The following is a 23,708-nucleotide window of genomic DNA, read 5'->3' as shown; positions in this document are numbered from 1 at the left end:
CCTTTTGAGAGAGGTTATTTTTGTAATAGTAATCTGGCCAAAAGACCCAAGCCTGCTCACTGTCTATACAAACAAGAAAGTATGTTGTCTCTGTGTTAAAATGATTTGACATCATCATTTAAGCAACTGGATATGCAGATATGGAAGAATACATGCAGACAGAAAATTAAATTGTATAGATCATGATCATCTCAGGGTTGATTAAATGGAATGAGAGTGCATTTCCTCTTTCATACAGAAAGAGGCTTAACATTAAAAAAAAAAAAAAAATTCTAATCTTTTCTAAGATAACGTTCATTAACACAATGATTATTCATTTGGCTTTTATAATGATACTGCTGCTTAATCACCAGAACATTGCTTCCTGTGCTCTAGCAGAACCAGCAGGAAACATTTGAAGACAGAGCTGGTGCTAATGCTGCAGCAGACAGAATGGAAATTTCAGTGCTTTTCATTTTCAAAGTGGTGTCGTATTCCTGCTCAGGTTTGTAAATCCTACCCGTCAAACAGCATGAGCTTTAAACCCAAGATTAAATTTATATAGCAATGAAGCCTCAGGTTTCCTGTTTCTACACAGTTAACATCTAAGTTTCCTCCTGGGTCCATTTCCATTATTTATTATATTATTTGCCCAGAGTAGCACCCTAGAGGAGCATCGTAATCAGGAACTGAGGCAGTGTTGGGAGAAATACAGTATAGTCACTCCAAAGTTAGTATGGCCTCTTGAGTTTATAATCCTAATAAACAAGGCAAACAGTAATAGGATAGATAAACAAATGCTGGAGGTAGTTGTCTAGTTAATGACTTCCTTTCGCTGCAGTTTTGATTGCCCACTTCATGCTCCTTCACAATTTCAACCAAATCTCCTACACTCAGCAGCCTGGGTCAATTTGAAACTCCAGTGTCAATCCCATGTTTCCTTTCTTCACATGCTGAATATGTTAATTTGATCCTTCACTTAACATTTACATTCTTTGTTGTTATTTTAATTCATCTTTCTCAAAGCTTACCTCAGTGCTGATGGACCACCTCACACAGGTCCATGACTGGCCCTCTGACATTGGGGTCAGGCTGGTCTCCTGATGCCACTTCAGATGCCATTGAACAATCCCACTTTCTCACCTCTCCTTGGCAACGTTACAGGGTAGGGCTTGAAAGAATGTAACCCCCTTTTTTTTTTCCTTTTTTTTTTTTTTTCTCTAAGAAATAAGAGGAGAAAGGAAGTAGTTGGGAGAAGTCTGCAAAGAAAAATTATTCGGAAAGCAAGCACAGGGGATTTTAGGACCTGGTTATGTTGTAAACACAGGGCAGGACAGGATCTGTTTGCAGCCACAATGACCCTTTCTCCATAATGAAAATGAATGCATCAGAAGCCAAAGGCTTCCATTCAGCCCCAGAAGAGTTCATAGAAATAGAGGGTTCTTCAGGCTGCTGCTCAAAAGCATTTGTTTGCTTATTTTTACTTCTACAAGAAATGGAAAAGTCTCATAAATAGTTTGATTCTTGCTCACAAAAATGTCCATGAGGATAGAGAAAACTGGAACATGCATTTGAGTAACTCTATCTGTGCACATTTAAAAGACTGAAATCAAAGGGTCACAGTCTGAGCCCTTGGGAGTTTAACAAAGATATGTCCTGACTATTACTAAACAGCCTCACTGTAGCCTGGATATGATTTAAGCAGGATGATAGGATGCTTTCTGCTTTTTCTCCTGTGAAACTTCTTTTTGGCAAGCAACATCTCATGCTGCTAGCTTTATGCCCCTGATTAGTACAAAGAGTTTATACTGGATCGTTCGTTATCTGCACTGTGCTAACACAGGAAGTGGCAGATAAAATTACCACATAACAGACTTGTTTCCTTCTCCTTTCTTCAAGAATCTATTAGCCTTAATATGCAAAAGAACGGCGTATAAGGAAGTGGTTTGTTTTGTTTAAAAATTTCTGAAGGAATTTGTGATCTGTTTGTACTATCCACTCTTAATTACAGCCTGTATCCCTCTGTGTTCTTGCTCCTTGGGTATAATTTTAAGGCTGTATTCAGTAGGGATAGTAAGTGCCTTTGTTTCTTGTACCTGTTCATTGCAGCAGTGAGAAAGCTGGATGAAAACAATTAAGAAAAATGTAACAACACTTTTCTGCTCTAATTGGAGCTGTCATAATCTAAATTAGCTGATAAAAACATCCTTGCAAGTGATCTGGTATTGAAGTCCACAAAAATGCTTAAACAGTTAAATCTGAAAGTAAAACTTCTGATTACAAGTATGTGTTGCCACATAAACGCATTGGAGTATCTGGGAAGATCACGTTTAATGCTTAGACTTGGGATGGCATAGCAGTCCTGGGTCGTCTGCAGACAGTTTCCATGAGCTGTGCTAAATCTTCTGAAAGATTAGTGGCAATTTTCAAGTACCTTGTAGATGTGATAACATTTTCAGTTCTTCCTTCTCAAGCTGCTCTTGGGTTTATGGGATGGGCTCTGAGGGTGTTAATACACTCAAGATGTGGAGGAAAGCTTTCAGCTGGACATTGATTTCCAGAGGTCCCTTCTGACTCAATTACTCAATATCTGTGAGAGATCTGGTCACAGTGAGCAGATATTATCTCTGGCTGTAACAGGCAGCTGGAAACTGAATGCACAGCATGGGCTCTATTTGAGTGGTGATCCAAGATCTGGGCATTGGAGTCATGGAGACCCGTTAGATGTCCTTGCTCAGCTCTACTTTGACAGAACTCACATGTGAGTGCGAACTGAGGCTAACTGACACTTGAAGGCTGAAACATTCCTGGAGATGTCAAAAAGCAAACTTTACTAAGGCACTCAAAACTTGGTTAGCTCTAGATTAACCAGCAATTTAGTGAGAACTCAGAGACTGATATTTTGGATTAGCCTCCTGAAATAAGTGTTGAGCAAACATTAGTTCTCTAGAATGGAACTGTGTTTCCCTGCCCTCAGGACACTATAACAATAAATACATTAAAGACTAAGGAGGTTCTATGCCACTAAGGATCATTAGAAGTAGCTTACTTTTACAATAATGCAGACATTTTGGTGGATTTTTTTCCAGATTTCTGCCTTGTTCTTTCTGTTTACCTCTCAGATCCTTCAGTATCTACCTTCTAGAACCATCAAAGGAATGTGACAGCATTTTTTTAAACAAAGATGTGTGAATAGTTGTCTGATTCTTTTCCCTCCACAGTCAAAAGCATAAGAAAATGAAGATTTGCTACAGATCATTATTTCTGTTTTTGATTATGTGTTTATTTATTTGAATTTATAAAAGTGTAAGAATCACCCATCATATGATCTGGGCGCTCCTACCTATTAACTGAAAACACGGTATGCTGTATAATTAAAGTAAACAAGACAAGACCAAAAAGTTTCACAGTGAATAAGCAAACCACATTGCCTGTTTACAATAACTGAAGAAGTCCCAAAAATCATGTGTTGGCACATGAATTGGCTGCAAATGCAGAAGCATGTGCTCTGCTGTGGAGACACACATCCCTTGGGGCAGAGTCACCCAGTTCTTCCAATATAGTGGACCAGGCAGGAGACAGCCAGGGAGCACTGAAACACAAATGTTCTTCAGATCAAAATGATCCACTGGCAACTTCAATGAGAATTTTGCTCACAGGCAACTTTCTTTCCCAAGACATCTCTTACATAGTTCTTACAGCATAAATAGCCTCTCATTCTTTATTTTTAAAGAAAATAAAAGATGCTTTCAGCCCAGTCCTTTTCATTCACTATGACTGATATCAGAAAAGCAATGATGCTTGTTATGTCTATGTAGATACAGTCTTGCAGTGCAGATGTGTTATTTAAATTATAATGCTGGGAATACATTTGTGTCAGTAGCTTTCCATCTCCTCTACCAAGCATTAAAGTTACAGTCAGAAGAAAGAACTGTTTCATGAGCACCACTGTACTTTCCTCTTTTCACAAGTTAGTTTGCTGCATTTGAAGAGCTTACTCATGCATTCCCATACAGCTCATTTTTATTACAGTTACGTGTTTGTTACAGATAAGCTCCAAGGATGCAGCTGAAATCTGAGCTCTTTCCAGATTCCATGTATTTTCCCAGGTTTTAATCGTTATATAACACTGTGTTATGACACAAGCTCCCTCTTCCTGAAATAAAATTGCCAAACACAGTTTATCGAATTTTTCAAGGGTACAGAGTTCAGATAAGAAAAGTTGAGATAGTAATCAAAAATGTCAGTGAGAATTATTTAAGTTTCTGAAAGCATGAAAGGGTTTTTTTCTTATTTTTCTTTCCTGCTTTCTCTTTTTCTTATAGTACTCTGATTTCCCAAACACTTAATATTTGGGAAAATCTCTTCTTCATGGACTGCTCTTTTCCATCTCTTTTAACAGAAAACCTGCCAGTTGCATTGTAATGACTCAGCAGGGAACCACCAGTGGTGACTTTTCTATCATCAGGAATGGGCACCTACCCTTGATGGCAGCTGCTGACTGCACTGATTTAATGACAGAGTGGGAATCTGATGAGCTTATTGCAGAAGGCACTAGATGTTTGGCCCAGAAACTGCTACCTAATGAGTGACATTACAGAAGACAAGGTCAGATTCATTTCCCAAAGGCACACAGCCAAAGAGGGGGCATCAAAAGTCAGAGCAAAGGAAGTTCTCACTAAATACTAGGCGAGGGTGGGAAAACCACACTTTCACTCTGAGAATAGACAAACACTAGAACAGGCTGCCTAGAAAGGCTGTGGAAGCCCTGTAATTAAAGATAATCAGAATTTACACTGCTTGCTCATGGTCAAACTAGAGCTACTTTCAGAATTGATCTTCCTCTGAGTGCTGGGGTTGGACCAGATCACCTTCGAAGGTCCCTTTCAATCTAAATTGCTCTACATTTGTAATCTCTTGTTGGTTTCTCTCTATGTGAGGTAAATGTTTAGCATTCAGAGAAGACAGCATCACTAATTTCAACACTTTCTTTCCCCCTGCACAGTTGTTATTCAAGATCCACCATATCTTGCTGTCAGGGGAGATAGTATTTGTAATAATTTTTCAGAAAAAAATCAGCATAATTCTGAATATTTAATGTTCTGCTCAGAAAAAAAAAGAGGAAGGGTGGGAAAGCTATTCTGTCCTAGGAATTTCACTGCTGGTCCTGCTGGTTACGGGCAAATATCTCACACAGAAACGTCTGACAGTCGAGATAGTAAATATCCTGTGTTTTGGAGATTGTAATTTGTCTGGACATGACAGTAGACTTTTTGTAAACTTTGCAAGATCAGATGCATTGATCACACTAACTTGGCCCCCAGGGGCCAACCAGGTAGCAGCAAAAAAGGGAAAGCCTGCAGACATTATCTGGACACTGCAAAGGTGTGAATTTCCATCCTTTTCAGTAAGTAGTTAGAATATAAATGCTACAGTTCTTTATATAATCAATTTTTATCCTAAATAAAAAAGTGGTTGTTCTCATTACTCTTATAAATGTCTGATCTTTACTGGAATCCTACTGTCTCCTTTCACACAACTCATTATCCGAAAAAGATAGATGGTACATGTTTGACGTTTTCAAGCAAAAAATAAAGACTTTTAATCCAGATGATGTGGACATTACTGCTGCTGCCATTTATAGATTCAGAGATGTGTAGCACATCCAGCAGTGATGAGTGATGGCTAAAATGGCAGATTTTGTGACAGACTTCAAAGCAGAGAGGAATTCTCTGAATGTGATTCCCTTGATATTTTAGCACTTACAGGTCTGACTTTTATAAGTGTAAAATGGCTGAGTGAAAGGCCAAGAAATGTATACATCAATATTTTGTTGTTGTTGTGCTCATTTTAACCAAGGCAGCACTAAACTTTGGCTTTCTTCCTCTCTTCCTGGCTTTTGCTAACTTTTTATTGCTTTTCTTCCTCTTCCTTTTCTTTCTTCAATCTAAGAGGAGGAATGGAAGGCAGGAAAAGGAATTATCCCAGAATATTGAGAATCTTATTGGAGCGGTACAGATACAAGATGTCTGTATTTTGGACCTTAACAACTGAAGACAGTAGTACCATATGTTAGTGCAGACCAATCGTCTAGTAGGAAAAGTTATGTCTTATATTTGAAATATCATGTCCTGACAGGTTTTCCTATTGCTTCCTGCATTTATGAGTCATCAAAGGAGTAGGTTCTAATTACAGAGGTAGAATAGATATTATAGGTCTGTCTTGTCTTTCCTTTGAACTTCCACAGTACTCACATGGCAGTTCACAATAGTTTAGTTCTAGGTAGCCTTGTAAGGAGCAGGGATTTGGAGCTGATGATCCTTACATGTCCCTTGCAACTCAAAATATTCTGTGGCTCTGTGATTGCAGAGTGGAGTGGTGGTTACAGGAATCAGAATCACAATGGTTGACACCCAGCTGCAGAGCAAAGCTCAAAGAGTACCTGAGGCTATTCCTAGCTAGTCTACTATTCATGAATCATACAGTGGTAAATTGGCTAAAAAAAACAGGTAAAACTAATTTGATAATTATAAGTTAATAAAACCTTGAAGCTGCTTACCCAGTAGTCAGTAACCACTAGATATACACTGCTAAAGCAGTTTAAATATGTAGCACTGTTAATTACCAATGCAAATTCACAAAGGAGAAAATGATGGTACAGTTATACAGAGAGAACGCGTATTATCTTTTTTTTTCTGCAGACAGTTTTTATTTCCATAAATCTATTAAGAAAGTATGATATTCAGCTGTGTAAAATCATTATGGGGCATTTTATATATAGAGTTGAGAGCCGAAAAACAATTATGCAAAGTGGTTTGGACTGTCAAGGAAGAATAATTAGAGCTTTATTAGGACACAGGTTGAGTTTTTAGAAGAATTACCAGAAATATTATACTGAACCACTCCTGAGTTCTGGGGCACAGGCTCAAGCAGACATGATGGATGCAGAGCTCCCTAAATATAGTGTTGGTGCAGCTTCATGGCAGGGCAAAGAGAAGAGCTACGAGCTCTTGCTGCAATGTGCCAGCAGTGAAAAGAAGTGACCTGTGTAAATGTGTGTGGGGACAGTCGAGCAGGAAGATGTTTGTGAGAGGAAGAGCAGCAATAGCTTTTATTTTATTGTTTCTCTGGGTGTCCCTGTGATTTGGGCATAGTGGCTCAGATTCACAGTATCTTGGTGGTTAAGGATCTGAGGCAAACATTTACTCTGTCATAAAAAGTGGAGCTGGCATCCCTGCAGATAAGAGTACAAATTCATGCAATTCTTAAATTCTCACCTAAGCTTTCTGCGAGATTTCAGATAGGATCAGGGTGATGTTACAAATCTAGCTGCTGGCTTTCTGTGCTTGAACACATTTTACTGAGTTTACACACAGCGAAAATTAAAATGTTAAAAGAGAAGGAGAGAAATAAAGTGAACGTCAAGGCCTAAATTTTTTCTATTCTAGTATTCGTTAAAATGCATTAATTATCTGATTGTATCTATTCTGGTACATTGGATTGCTTCAGTCTTTAAATTCTACGTAGATGTTTACATCTGTTAATTAAAATTAAAAGAACTATGCTTTATATGCCAACTTTATCCTTAATCCTTTTTTCCCTTTACCTGAGTGTTTCTCTTTCAAGCAAGGGGCTATCATTTATAGTGAATCAGACACCTCCCAAATGGGATTATCTCTTGAGAAATGAGACTTTGCAACAAAAAAAAAGAGGAAAAAAAAAAAAAAGACAAAAAAAAATGTTTCATGTCTTGCTTTCATCTTCAGAATGGTGACCTTAATAAGAGAACTCCTGAAAAGAAACACCTGCATCCTGAAATTAAGCATTCAAGGCATCACTGTGATAATCTAGTTCACCTACAGTAGGAAGTGTAAAGGAAAAAACATCTCATAAATTATATTTGATACCACTAGCTGTAGGGCCTTGAGGTTGAGGGTTGGATTTCTTTGTGTAGTATTGTGGATTAGTCCTATACAGTGTTGTCTTTGGACCATAAGAAACCAAATACAAGCTCATACTGTAGTCAAGATTTCCCAGCGATACCATTGCAAACTGGATCAGGTATTGTGCAAAACCAATATGAAACATTTTCACCAGAATATTTATAATATTTTAATATATGTGTGTGTGTATATATATATATATATATATAAATCTATACCTAATTATTTATTCATGCCAAATAGTTCATAAATAAAGATCTGAGATTTTTTTGTCTGAGTTTTCCCATGGGTAAAGTGGTGATAACGCTTCTGTGTTATTTCTAAAGAGCATTTAGGTCTACAATTGAGCAGTGCCATGCAATTGTGAGGTATTATTGTTTATTTTTTAGATATCTCAGTGCAGCCACCAAAGGGGTGAAAATATGATGGGAAGCTATTTTATGCTTACAGTCCTACCTGGCATAACCTTTTAGATAAGTGCAAGTCATCCAAAGCAAACCACTCATTCTCCTATGTTAGACTTCATCAAAAAGCAGGTTAAGAAATTGTCATATCCGCAGAGGGCACACGTACCAAAGGCTAAATGTAACTGCATATGCAGCATATACCTAGAATCTTTTTGCTTATGTGACAACCTACTGGGCAAATACATACTTTTACTTTACATTGTCATTGTGATAAATACTGAATATGGTGGCATAATAACATATTATTATTGGTCTTGGTGATTTAGCTTTTTTGCAAGACATTTGCATGTTTTACATTTTTATTACCACATGAAAAATGACAACAATGGCTAAGTAAAAATCTCCAAAATATATACATGATCTGTGCTCTAATATTTATATGAAATTCAGTAAACTAGTTTCCCTTTCAAAAATACTGTAGATATATTTTCAATATAGTTGAAGTGATACCTGATGAATTTTTATATCCATACAGTTGAATGAGCTCTGTGAGTTTTAGGAACAGTGGATTACCTTCCTATCTATGTGTACAGTTCCTGGATTGGTCTGCAATTTTGATATTTTGATAGTTGCCCATTTCTAATTCAATTACTGTTTGTTTCTGACTGAGACACTGTAAAAATGTTGCTGCTTAGACTAGTATTTAGGAGTTACATTGAAGACATAACAACAGGTCTGTTTGCCAGCTGATAAAAGCTGGTTTACCAACATTGTAACACATCTGAACTTTAAAAAAGGACTCAGTGTGTACTTGTTCTGTAGTCATTCAAGTGGAAAAGCATAAAATGATCATTTTATGTGAACAGTTTAAGGAGTCAGCCGTGAAAAAGATGAAGACAATGGTCTACGTGGATTATAACATAATTTCCCTTGCACTTTAATAAAATTAGAGTTGTATTTAAGTCAGTTCATAATACTTGGCAAGCAGTGACAGGAAAACTCATTAAAGCTTTATTAATTCCCCTGGAATATACACTATTCACGTGTAGTTTAGAGATTATACGTGAGAAGGCCTAAAACATACAATTGAGAAGAAGATGATAACAGGAAAACATCCAGAAGGAAAGAGGCACAAGGTTGTGATGGAAGCATCAGGTAGCTTATTCCTTCTTTGTTTGTACATGTCAATACATTCCCTTTCTAACAGCACAACAAAGAAAAGTATCAGTAACCTTAAATTACTTTTGCAGTCTTTACAGAGCACCTCTGTAAAAGCAAAATAAATGGAATCTGCTGGGCAGCCAAAAGAAAAAGACCATTTCAACATATTTTGTTCTGCTCAAGACAAAATACACTAATCTAAACTCAGCCCTCTCTGTCATTGTTTCTGTTGTCTGGCAGAAACCTTAGAGCCACACTAGGAGTGAGCGCTTGAGTAGCTACGAGTGAAATAAGACCAGATTGAGTATTTGGGAAGAAATAGGTTATGTAGCTTGTGGAAAATGGGAATCTGGTCTTATCTGACTTGCCCAAGGATCTTCATGCCAATCTAGCCCAAGACTTTGAAGTCAGTGGACTTGCTCTCAAATTATGCTGGGTAATTGTGGGGGAAAAAAAATGAGTCAAACACTGAAGAATAAGAGTTGGGTGAGGTATAAGTGTTTTATAGCAACAGTGGAGGCTGGCAAGTACTGTCTTTTTCTTTTTAAGAATGATGCTGTCTTCTTGCTTTGTCAGCTCTGTTTAGAGCATTGCAGTATCAGTCAGACTTGTATTAATGATGTGTTAAATTCTAAAAAAGAAAAAATAAAATATTATTTTTCTGAATGGATGAACTAGATTCCCAATAATTTTCATAGGTTTATTGTCCGTGTGACTCACAGGCTTTAACTGAAGTAGTCTTTAATCAGCTGTTATGCTCCAATATTCACGAACTCCTTCTTTAATCAATTATCATAAGATTATATTTTTCATTCAGGTATGAGGACACTTTTTTTAATTAAAATAAGTATATTGTACGCTTCCAGAACTTTTAACATCTGTATAGGTAATACACGATACTGCAGAAAGGCTTATTTTCCTTCCCTTTCCGCTGTCCTATTGCTTCTGAGGCCACTAAATTGTGTGTCTGGAAGTCAGTGAGTGACAGGTTGTCCTTTTATGCTTTTGTTTGTTTTTTGTTTTGTTTTGGTTTTTTATTTTCTCAGAGAAATTACACTGGTGATGATCAAAGAGCCAAGTCTTTGAACAACGCGTTTACCGTGACGAGACAGGTTTCTAACGCATTTCCTGCAGAGAGGTTTGCGTTCTGCCACTGTTGGCTGGTTTGTAATGTTATTGTTATTAAAATCAGTGTTTACAACCTTTTAACATTTGTAGACAATCAAGGATTTTCCAAGTGAGATATAAACAACTTTCATAAAGAGTTTAACGTACTGGAAATACATTTGCTTTTGAGTTGCCTCTCACATGAACCAAATCTCAAAAAACACCATGTAGACCCCTCAGCAGGTAATTTCAGGTAAGTGCTATGGTAGCTGAAGAGCAGCAGGTGTACTTCTTTTGTAAAAGACCTCTCAAATTTTGGTGCTTCATGCTTATATATGACCAATTGAGAAGCAACATAGGAAATATACCCTAATTTATGTGACTGCAAGAAGCGCAAGCAGCAAGGTTCAGTAGAGGCCAACATGTCATTGAGCTGCTTAAGTTTACAAGAGCAAATAATTGATTAATAGTAATTAGGAAAAAATGCCTAGAGCTTCCACATCTGCTTTTCATTCATTCTCCTACCTCTAAATCCATCTGCACATGTGCATGTTTTGTTTCGTTTCTCCTTGTGCTGAAGAAACCAGCTCTTTATCAAGTCTTAAAATAACTTAATGTTTTAATTTCTTACTATCCACATAAAAGTCATGAATCACAGAGATGGCAGTGTCATGTGACTGCTGCGTTCTCAGCAACATGCACCTACAAGGCATGGAAGCTGACAAGAGGGGATAAATGTACACAGCCATATGTGAACATGACCATGTGAGCTTCATTATCAGCACGGGGCCAGGATGATGACTATCCGTCAGCTTTTTCCTCCATTACTGAGTGGACAGTCTGAATCCGGGCAGAAATGACAAACTGACCTGCCTGAGGATCCTGCCCAACTTCACTGCTTATTAATACTTTGGAGCAAACATGTGGTTGGTGTGAGCCAGGAAGAACTGGACATGTTCCTGTCTGTGCATGCAGTGAGATTCAGGTTTACACAGGAACGGCAGTGGTTGACAGTAACAACAAGATTGTTGTTGTTGTTATTTTCTTAAAAAGCCATCAGCTAAACTCTGCTAAAGCACCAGTGGACTTCATGAATGGAAACCATGACAAATTCTAATAATCACTAGTATAACACCTCAATAGTCAAAACTGTAAAGATCATGTTTGCTGTGACCTCATATACACCCTAATTAAAAAATCAGATGAAAGCCAGTGACAAAAATGATACTTCAAAATCAAAAGGCAAGTGACCTTCCCACTGCTTCATTCTTCACCTAAGGGTGAAGCCATAAGTAGCTGGTACTTACAGGTGTGGATGAAAGCTTGTGGCAGTTAGCTGACAGACCAGGGAAGCACAATTTACCTCACAAAATCAAAATTTTGTTGAGAACAGGGATAAAGACCAGTCCATAAATTTAAAAGTTGTGGAGTAAAACAGTTCAGCTGGAGCTCAATTAAATAAAAATTACCTGAGCTGCAGCTATTCATTTTTGCTAGAGGCTTGTGGGCTTCAGAAGTGGGATCTCCTCTAGTGAGCAATCAGCTTTCTTCTGCAGGAATTTTAGATTAAATTTAATCAATTAACAGAGGTGGCTTTTGTTTGTTGGTTTGGTTAGTGGTTTTTTTGTGCTTTTTTTTTTTCTCTCTCGTCTCCAAGGAGCAATTAAGTGGAATTTTATGTGGAGTCTCCAAGCTATTTTTTAACCACATAGAAATAGAGACAAAATAAGTAGATATGGACTTATTTTAATCGTTAACTAATGTTTTAAAAGCACAAGAATGACTGGATGTGTGGTATTTCATGTCTTCCAAAGGAAGCATGTCATTTCTTATTCTAAGGCTCAATATTCTTGGACTGGTTAATACTGAGAGCAGCTAGAGAAGAAGGTTGCATAGTTACAATAATTGTTTTTTGCTGCAATCATTAACCAAAAGCTGGTAGCTGAGTATCTTTAACTTGTCATTTAACGTACAAGTGAAATTATTCCTGCAACTGTAGGTACACCCCACATTCATTCTCTAATCTGAACAATACATTTCAGCTCTGTCTCTTGGTGTTACAACTGTTTCTTTGAACTCCATTATGAGACAGACAGAAAGTGCCGTCTGCACAGCGATAATGGCTCCTTGGGATGGAGAAACCCATACGCTGCTGAGCTGTTGCCAGCAGGGATGAGGGACACATTTGATTTCTTCTCTTTCATCCTTTGTATGTGGGATGCCACGTGGTAACCTTTCTGACTCCTTCCCAAAGCCTTCTTTGTCTGTGACTCCCCAGCTGGTGGCCTTCTCCAACCCACTGCAAGGGGCAACTGTTCCTGTGGCCTTCCTGATTTTCTCCTCAGCCCATGTTTATCAAATCTGGAGCCTTGTCAAGTCAAGGGCATGGTTTTCATGTAGAAAAGTGTCTATTGCAGTGAAGTAGTTGGCAGAGTCTAGAGATTAAATCAGAGCAGGGCCAGAAGCTTTTGTTCTGAATGAGTTTCCGGAGCATCTCTCCTGTACCACACAGCAGCCTTTGGACTCAGGTGTCCAATGTGACTGTGATAACATTACAAAACAATCGCTTCCCAATATGGTTGTGCCTATCATTTCTATCTGCAAGACTGGGGTATTTCTTTTTTTAGATTGTTTCATTGTGTGTTTTTTGTTTGTTTGTGGCTGGCTTGGTTTTTGTTTTGTTTTGTTTTTTTTCTAAGCTTAAGCTATTTATGGTCTAGTTGTACACCTCTTGGCTACCTCTTTTTGGCATGACATTGCATCAAAATACCACAGAAGTTCAGGAAACAGACAAACAAAAAAAATCAATAATGACGTTTCAACCTGATTTTACTTCAAGGATATGTGAAGCTTCTTACTTCAACTGGATAATTCTGATTTGAGTACAAGATTAATTGGGCCCTCACCATGAGGATTTTGTATAAAGCTCTCTTATAATGGGTTTTCAGTTCTGAAAGGAAATGCAGGTGCTGGGTCTGTGATAATTGTAGAGGTCCATGTAGAAAGATAGACACTTTCAATTCAGTTGCCCTGAATTTTTTATATTGTCCTTGCATTGCTTCAGGTGCCTGTATGTAAGGCATTTTTTCCACTGGAGTTTTGGTGCTAATGTGATAACAATGTGAGGAGTGATCATATACACTTTCCTCATCATTTATTTATAATCATTTAATGAAGTCATTATGTCATGGGGATGACAGAAACCACACGTAGACTAAACACAACAGTGTTGGTTTTGCTTTGCTGGATTCATCCATCCACATGGCAAAACCACCCAGCTTCTAAAGTTGATTAAAAAAAAAAACTACTGAGTTCTTAAGAAACAACAAGAGAGTTGACATGTTGCTCCATGTTTCAATGCCTTATTTATTCTGAATAGGACTCCTCAGTTGTTATCAAGGAAGACTTTCAGGTTTTAGGGCTAATATTCAAAGGTTTTCTCCTTTCCATTACACTATATTTATCTAAAAGGAAAGACTTCCCTCTGTTTTTTCTAGATCTCCTCTGTGCATTGACTCTGTTATATCATCCACTTCTAAACAAATGTGACTTCTATTTTAATATAACCCCACTTGGGGTCAGGTTAAGTCATTCATCAGCCTATATTCTGTTTAGTGAAGCTACCATGCTTCTTAAAATATTTGTTTAATACTACAGTGAGAGGTTCATAATCCTCCAACCTCAGTTGTGAAATATTAATAATAGAAATCACATTGTAAGGCATGAAAGATTTTAATTTGACAAGGTCTCATAAGAACATCAGAAATTATAAAGAAATTTGGACTCTCCAAAACTGACAAAAATCAGCAACCAGCAGGGACTTTTTGTCTTGCAAAATATTCAGTACTCATCCACCTGTAAGAAAACAAAGTAATAACAAGTGTCTTGCAAATAAAGTGTTTAAAACTCTAAAGTATATGGCCCATAAAGCCATTTCCTCATTTGGAAATTTGGTCTTGGTTGGAAACCTTTGGTAAAACACCCCAGACTGACTATCCAACATACCAGGCACAAGTATTATTTAATTTCATTTGATGCCAGGCTGTGTGTCTCTAGTTGTTTTTTTTTTTTCCCCACAATCTCTTTTATATTTTCTTCTCAATCTTGAGTTAATGTCAAAAATAGATTTTTACCTCTGCACAACTTATGGATGTTAAATCCCTAAAGGTGACCATAACTTAACACTTGACTTAAAAATATGACTCTGCTTAAAACTAATCTTGATAAATCACTGTTTTCATTGAAAATATACAGATATTTAATAAAAAATACACCTAATGCAAACATTTAACACTGTAAAATACTGGAAATCAGATGTTGATTAGATGGCAAATTTTTGTAGTACAAATATATCTGTGCTGGATTTCTACAAAAAATATTTGGTAATATAATTCTTCTGAACAGTTTTACAGTTTACAAGAGTCAGTTTAGAATTGCTCACAGGAATGCTGAGGTTCTATGTGTGCTGGAATTACTCCCTGCACTCAGGTAAATACTTTTTTGTCACATTCTCACCCTGGATACTCAGTGTTTACCCAAGTATTGTGTCGCTTCTAGTCTAGAGTCCCATTGACTCCAAACCTACCAGTGTGATACTGGTGCAGGTGTGAGCTGGCTGACATGTTCACAGCAACTGGTGAATGTTTGAGGGTTCTCCACTGGTCTCAAATGCAAGTCTCCACATGGGTCAAAATTTTAACTCTACACTTGCCCAGCCTGCTGGGCTCCCAGAGTACAAGTCAAAAAATCTCGTGTACTGCCATCTGACCAGAAGCTGGCACCATGCTTCTGGTCCTCCTGTGTGGTGATGGACCATTCTTTCAGGACACACACCCAAAAAGGCAGTTGTGTTCTAAGTGGAGAGGAAAGAAATTGAGATGTTGCCCTACAGTTCACTTTGAGGTTTGCAGACTGATCGCCTTAATGAATTCACATTAAAGGTTCTTGTATGAAATGCTGGGTTTTTTTCCCTTTTGGAATTCCCTGCATTAATTATTAAAGTCCTTTTGGAAGTTATTTATAGAAAGTATTGCTCTTGTGTCACTCAGTTCTAGATAGGACAGGAAGAAACCACTGTACAGATGTATGTAAAGAGCACAACTGTTTAATGTTCTGCTAAGAACTATGAGATATGCTGTACAGACAAGGAAAACCCAAAACACTCCCTCCTTCTCTCAAAAATTCTGTGCTGTTCTAGCAGCAAAGTGACTGACACTGGCTGCACCTCAATGTGGGCAGGTAAATCTTCTCCAAGGCTTTCAGCCTGGTGTGTGGGAAAAGCTCTTTATCCTCTCCCCATTCTGCAAAACTGCAGAAGGCTTCATTTTCTAGCACTGCCAGTCTGGCCTCTTTAAGTGCGTATATGCACATACAAATTGAAGACATGGCATTTAGTTTATCAAACTCGTGCCAGGAAAAACACGCAGAAAGCGGATGAGTTCAGCCCCTGGGAAAGAAGGAGTAGTGGATTGTGTGGTGCTGGCAGCAGCCTGGGTGGGGCTGCCAGAAAATGGCGATGGGAAAGTTTAATTTTAGATACAGGGAGCAAAACACTGAATTACCTGGGGAAATAGAAGCTGCAGAAGAAATAAGGCCTGTGGAAATGGCTGCATTGAGCAGGGCTAGCAATGAGAGGAGGAGAAAAGGCGCACAAGCCTGTGTGTCATTGCCAAGCAATCTTGAAAAGGTCTCCAGTATTAGCAGAATGGGTTTTCCACCCACACCCATACTATATCAAAAAGACAGCTGCAATGTAATCTACTGTTTGTGTAGGAAAGGTGTTAGTGATGAGCAGGACAGCATGCTCTCAGGAGTCATTGCTGGTGGAAGCAGCAATCAGCAAGCAGGGACGATGGGGACAGTGGCAGGGCAGGGGCTCAGTCCACACAGCATCTTCCCAGCATACTCCCTAGTGGGACTGGGGTGAAAACAGGCATCTGAACAACCTTTCAAAAGGCCATCATTTGTTCCTTGGAAAACAAGGCATTAATCCTAACTCTTGTCTTCCAGACAAAGCATGATATATATACACAGCATAGGATAAGGCTTGTAAACAAATATAACAAAAAGCCCCAAAGAAGCTGATACACTCTACATCTTTGCTACTTCTGCCATCCCTCTGAAACCCTGTCCTGGTTATTTTTCTTTCTTTTTCTTTTTTTTTTTTTTTTTTTTTTTTTTCTTCTTCTCCCCTCTCCAGGAAATCAATGCTTTTAATTCAGTCTTATAAAAAGCAAAGATGCTTCCAGGGCAGAAACCTCTGTGCCTCCTCATAGACACAGTCACATAGAATAAAGAGAAGAAAGAGTTTGATAATAGTAAGTAATTATAATTATAATTAGCACATATTTAATGCTTTACATTTTCAAAGCATTGCTTGAATATTAGCTAATTAATATTTGGTAAGCAAACAGTTTTCAGGCTTCTAGAAGGATCATTATAAAATACAAGGAAAATACTCTACAATATTTGGCTGTCTTTTTCTCACTTCTACGTTTACAAGGTTATTAGCCTTTGTTACACCTGTAACTTAATCATAGTGAGCTATTTTGTACTTGTTACTCCTATAGTATTTAAACACTGCCTTTAATTAGAACTTAAGGATCTAGGATGTGTAGAAATAAGCTCTTTAAAGCACGTTTAAAAGCAAACATTGGGTAGGCAGTGTGTGCAAACATTCATGTTGTGTGGGCAAACATTTTACCCCCGCTTGTTCTTCTTTTAGTGCACTGAAATGTGACCAACCTTAGGTCCGGATGCTGAGACAATGAATGCACTCATCCTCCCTAGTCTTTCTTATGTCCCTGTGTAGAATAACACAGTTTCACCTGCATCTAAATGGTTTGCCTGAAGTTGACCCAAGGCTCTTCAATCTATTCCACATTGGGCATCTTTGGGGTTCCCACTGGATGGAAATGTTGAGCAGCTATTTAGGACAAGCAGTTTCATTTGTCCCATGGTCAGTCTTCTGTGCTTCCTGCTGGGAAGATGCAAAAAATAGAATATGCATACTTGGAACAGGATATATACTTTGCTGTAGATGAGGCTGTGTCCATCATTCTAGGCAATAGAAGCCCTGTTAACACCATGATGGACACCACCTTTTAGTAAACATAGAGCTGTAAACCCCAGAGGTGGTGTATTTGCTGATATGAGCTGCCGTTTCCTCCAGGAGCTGAGGCTAGCATCACCGCTTGCAGGAATCCTACCAGCTAAAACAAAACAGAAGAAAGTACCTGTCCTTCTCAGCCAATCCAGTGATAACACAAAATATTGGGTAAGATATTTACCTTTTATCATGGTATGAATTGTTTGTGCTTCATAGTATTGATAATGAGAGGAAAAGCAGATGCATAGACACAGAGACTGCACCCGGACCTTTCAGAAGATCTAATAGCTCTTTGAAGTTCAGCCACCCAAGCGCTCACTAAGCCAAAACCCTCAGATTTAAAAATTCTGATGTATATAGTCAAGCTCTTCTAATGAGCTTTTCTTGATGGTTGTAATTGGTCTCTTCTTTCCTTGTTTTTGTCCTTGACTTTGAAGTTTTGATTCATTACCTTGTGCAAATTCTCCTCCGCACCATGACAAACAACTTCATACCAACATTTCCTCTGTTTCATTTGTATCCAGGTTGCCTTTTTTAAGCTAGCACACTCTTATCTCTTCTTAATCAATTTTCTACTGTCTAAATATCCACAGTTTTGGCACCTATATAGCAAGCTTTCTTGACATGAAGTGATTAAAGTATTCAGCTTGCTCTCTTTCTTCCTTTGGCTTGTCTGCTTCAGTTTGTGCTTTGAGCAGTAGCTGGGCAGTGTATATATCTTGCTGCTTAAATTCTGCAGATTATGTGTGATCTCTATATTAGTTTCTCTTCCAATTGCTTCTGCTTCGCTATCCTTGCACAATATTCACTCAGCATCTGCTTCTACCATTGCCTCTGAAAGCAGAAGTGATTTCTCCTGCCAATTTTCCACTTTCTGAAAAGAAACTGTTCTTTCAAGGCTTGATCTTGTTGTGAGCTTTAAAGTCAGTAATAATATAGTATACGTAACATGTTACTGAACTGGGTACAAAACAAGAAACACAGATAGAACAGCCAAAATATTGAATAACAAACTGTAATATACACTCTGCTTGACTACTGTGTTTCTTGAAATGACACCAAGCTCTACTGAGAGGCAATCCAGACCCCGTGCACTCAGGCCAGACAAAAGGGTCTTGGCCATGGAGCCAGGCACAGGGACAGATCTGTTTTTCTGACTTTTTAAAAATAGCTATTTCTGGTTGACCAGAAGTTTAGTTATTTCCAGTCACCAGTGCACAGAAAAGTAATTTTCCCACATATGTTTGATAGAAAATGCCCTGTGTTACAAGGATGTTTTGATATTTTGGAAAGTTGACTTCAATTTCTTGTATATCTCTCATATCACAGTTTGACATCTATTTAGAGCACAAACCTTTCAGACTGGGACAGTCTCTCACTTCTTATGGGGAAAAATAAAGAACACATTGTTATTTATGTTATGTGGTAACAATATGTAAAGACAATGCCCATGTGGGATAGAAACTGATTTTTTTTTTTTTTTTTTCCCTCTGGCTACATATAGGGTTTTCCTAATAGGAAAGTAAGTTTATTCAGTGCCTGGCATAGTGAATCTCCAGTTTGATGTAAAGGCTTTCAGTTTCTATGTTCATACAAATAATCTGTCACAAACAGCTGCTGCACTTTATTTTAGATGGAGATGGAACTGAACTCAGAAATAAAATGTCACTAACCAAAAATCAAGCTGAAAAATCAGACTAAATGATGCTGTGAATTTTTGTTGTTGTTTTAATGTATTGATTAACATTTTCCATTACTGTCATTTTTTTTTCTACCATTCTGGATGTTGTCAATGTCCACGTAATGCAAAAAGACAATCAAAAATTAAGGAAGGGGTGATCTTTACCATATTTCCAGCTAACTAGAAATATAAAACACCATAAGTGCTTAATCAAAAGTGAGTTTTCTGACATAATTTTGGAGGTCCATGTAGTCTTGATGAGCTTTATAAGTCTTTAGCTCCTGTGAATGCAATGTCTACATCTTTGCTACCCCAACCACCACAACTGGCAATGCATGATGACAGTTTACTGCATTATCCCTTAGACAAGGTAACAAAAGAATATGTGTTCAAAGGTTTAAGAGTGAAAATACAGGCAGAAAGAGTCATTCATGGGAAACAGATTTCGTTCCTTCCATGAAGAGCTAAGGTTCAGCCTTTAGCCTTTAAAAATCCTACAAAAAGGCAAACTTGATTCTTATACCTGCTGAAAAGGCACTAAATTGTTTAGATGGTGGGTATCATCAGGCTGCTTCTCAGCAGGGAGCTCTGATTCATCATCATCAGGGTTTCCCCAAAGCTTTCTGCCTCCATCTTCTACTGAGCTTGGCAGGGACATTGTCAGAGAATAAAAGGCTTCTTCCTCACGTCAAAGGGCCTGCATTCATCAAAATGATAATACTTTTTACCTAGAGCGCCTTTTAGATGAGGCTCATGAAGCCTGTAAAGAAAAAGATGATAAGGAGAAAAATGTTGCAGGATTTTTTTATTATATTTTTGGCACCAAAACTGATACTACATGAAATGAAAGATTTTTCTTTTATAAGTTTCCTTTTGCTTTTACTTTATAAGTATTCCTCGGTTAAGTTAGTGAACTGTTTTTCACATAAAGCATGATCCAAAGTCTGTTAAGGTCAACAGAAAGCTTCTTATTAATTTTAGCGGGATTTGGATCAAGCTCTAAGTGCAAAACTGCTCACTGAATCAAACAAAAAATTCTTTTCATCGCAAAAGCAAGATAGGGATTCACACCTCGCAGGACCCAGCATTTCATGATGAGGATAGCCTAAAATCCAGTAAATCTTCTGGGAACCTTTCCACTGATTGTTATGGGCTTTGGGATCAAGTATGTTGTATCCAGCCTACAAAACTGAGGTTGTTCGCTGGCCAGTGCCAGACACATCATACTTTCACCTTCAGAGAAAATGGAAAATATGCGATGTCCTAAAAATGGGCCTTTCTAGCCCTCCAAACTGGCTGGATTTATTGTTTGAAGAACTGAGAGTGAAGTAGTTCAGCTACAGCTTGTTACAGCCCTCAAATCTCCTCTAGATCCCTAAACCTAACACTAGCTGTCTTTACCATTGATACATAGGGGATTTTCATTAAGTTACAGAGTGTCTCGGTCGTTGTGGTATGAGGACATGGCAATTTTTCATGTTTCCTCCCCTAATTAACCTTTATTGCTCTGCTTTATAACCTAATGACACTGTCTTCTTCAATTTCTTCTTTTTTTTTTTTTAGTTCCTGCCTCCTGTTTCAATGCAGCCGTCAACCCAAATCTTGCTTCACACCTTGACTCACACTCTTGCTTTAGTTTTTGGGCTTTAGGGTGTATTTAGGTTCAAATATAGAACTAAACCAACCTATAGCTTGAAAGAATAAAATGAGTTTGAAAGATCTATTTGTCTCTTCTCAAGGAAGAAATTCTCTTTCATTAACTTCAGAAGTATCAGAAGATAAAGCAGCAGAAAGTTTTGCGCATTGACAGAGCTGCCTATTAAGTAACTTTATATCCCCAAATGTGTGTGAAATCAGTTTTTACAGTCAGATATTATCTGAATGACAGTAAGTAACCAAAACCCCATTGTCTAATTTAATTATATTTTTATTTTCATTTTTTAAACTGAATTTTTTAAAAACTTTCAGTACAAAAATTACTGCATTATTAATTTGAATTTTTATTACAGTGTCCATTTCCACCAAAAAAATATTATTTTGAGGGGGGGAGGGGTTTTAATGAATAATATGAAGTTAATGTGGAAGCATACTCAAGCTTTCCAAAGAAAATTAAGATTTTCAGATTTTACTTGTTTGAAATGTTTCCCAACACCTCCTCTCAAATGTGGAATTTTATTTGGATCTGGTATTTTAATAACTCTCATAATTATGATGACTTCTATTCTCTGTGAATGATGATTTTCCTTCTTCCATCGTTTTCCAGAAAGACTTGAAATCCAAGCCACATTATGGCACACAGATTGATATTAATTACCAATATCCGTCGGAAGTACATTCTAACCATGTCATAGGAATGGAATTAACAAAGGTAAAGAAATCCAATTTAATTGTTATCAAACTTGATGCTATCTAGAAACAGGTAAAAAGAAGCCTGCCACCAGCTTTAGATTATAGAACTCTGTTTCAGTTTTAAACTGACCATTATTCTGAAAGCTCCTTCTGAACACCTTTCTTTAGAGAAATATTGTCCCTTCAATCATCCAAGTGAAAACAAATTACTTAACATTTGAGCTATGGAGCAAAAATATTTGTGTAAGAATTAAGGTGAAAGTAGAAACCTTGAATAAAAATAGGGATTTGTGTGTATCTGTCTGAACTATTTATAATTCACAAGGTTCAAAAAAAAAAAAGTAAACAAAATCTTAGAGTGCACATCATCAAAAAAGAAACTCATTTGTTTTTGATGTTTTCTGTAATATTCCTTCATCTTCTATTTCCTTGCTTTGATTACAAAAAAAAAAAAAAAAAATAAATAATCCTTTGAGTATTGGAAACAGTGATTTTTGTCTGTGTTACCCGAATATTTATTTAGTTATCTTATGAAAACAAAGTATGAATGGTCTTGTACTTTCTTTAAAGACATTGAAAGAACCCATGAAAACTTGTAATGTATATCTCATGATTCGTTGCAGATATTGGCACAGGGTCATTCCTGAACACAAAGTTGATATCAGGTGAAATAAGAGTCAAGATGGCTTGAGTAATGAAGACAATCTCAGTATGATAAAAACATACCAAGCTACACTTTGGAGTTTTTAACAACACTCAGAGTCAGTAAAGCACTAAAAAAAGTAGCTGAAGTGTAAATTAACCATTATCTCTCTCAGACTGCATCTCTGTTTAATTTCAGAGTGTGTGTTACACAAACAATAACGTAAATATATGTAACTGAGATGTAATTTTAAAATAAAATTAAATACAACCCAGCTGATGAAATTACTGAGGAATTATTTGACTTCTGGTTCTCCTCCCTTTGGAGGAGTGGGGCTACCACAGGTTTGCACTCTGTCACCAGATGCTTCCATTTCAAAAAGCAGCATTGTCAGTGCTGATACTATTTCAGCAGCTGTTCCACAGGTCCTAACAACCTGGTACATGGTTCTACTCTTATCTCCTTCCAGCATCAGGAAGCAGCCACCAGGGATGGTATAAAAAAATTTGGATTTGACAGTTCTGATTGATATATGCAGCAAGATATAGTGGTGCTTAGACCACACTGCTGACTCATTCTGGCAAGTTGCCTTGAATTTTTTAACAAGAACAGAGAAGGGCTGGTGGCAAAGTTCCTCTGGACGTCACAGGTTGTCAAGGCCAGGAGACGTAGGGTGGAAGGTGGCTGTAGTTGCACCAAAGCACCTGGATCCAGGGTCACCTGTCTGAGAACACACTGGAGGGTACAAGATGTCCATGCAAAAGTCTGGTCAGGTGTATTCTGGGCTAGTTTAAGGAAAATAACTGAAAAGCTGCTTGTTAGGCTCAATCTTTCATACTTTTCAGTGGCAAATATGCAGATGTTGTTCTAGAAAGGTCTAGTCTCTAACAAATCAAAGTTTTGTAGGAAAGCTTTGAGAAAGCTGGAAAAATGTGACTTTCAGAAGAGATGAGTTGTTCTACTATCCTTAACTTGGAAAGGCACTCATCTGTCAGCATCAGGTGAGAGGGAGCTGGTAGAAAATCTCTGCCATTTGCTAAGTACCAAACTGGATTGGACATGGGGGGCTTGATTTAGTCCTCTCCATTAACACAGAATAACAGAAAGAATTACTGGGTGCTTTGAATGATATATCACCCACGAGTGCTCCCAGATAAGATAACCTGTTAACAGTACAATAGAGCCCAATGCTTTGCACCAGCTTGTTCCCCCTTGCATGGGCAAGATAATGAGATCTTGGAACTTCTAAATGGACTGAGATTTCAATGACAGCTCAGAGGGCAGCAAAATGCTTTCATGGACAAATGCCTAATTTGCATTTTCTAAATTC

General features: G+C 37.7%; 1 long non-coding RNA gene across 1 annotated transcript in view; it reads left to right on the top strand.

Annotated features, from left to right (window-relative positions):
- LOC135580427 (uncharacterized) overlaps nucleotides 1-22,643 on the top strand; it is a 28,216-nt gene extending 5,573 nt beyond the window's left edge. Inside the window, exons 2-4 of the long non-coding RNA XR_010474960.1 lie at nucleotides 17,769-17,873; nucleotides 21,650-21,754; nucleotides 22,359-22,643. This is a non-coding gene — a long non-coding RNA (uncharacterized LOC135580427). The remainder of the gene's footprint in view (nucleotides 1-17,768; nucleotides 17,874-21,649; nucleotides 21,755-22,358) is intronic.
- The last annotated feature ends 1,065 nt before the right edge of the window (nucleotides 22,644-23,708 follow it).

This window comes from Columba livia, chromosome 10, assembly GCF_036013475.1.
Source record: "Columba livia isolate bColLiv1 breed racing homer chromosome 10, bColLiv1.pat.W.v2, whole genome shotgun sequence".
NCBI classification, from domain to species: Eukaryota; Metazoa; Chordata; class Aves; order Columbiformes; family Columbidae; genus Columba; species Columba livia.
Note: the sequence above shows the minus strand (reverse complement) of the source record. Positions and strands in the feature narration are given on the sequence as shown.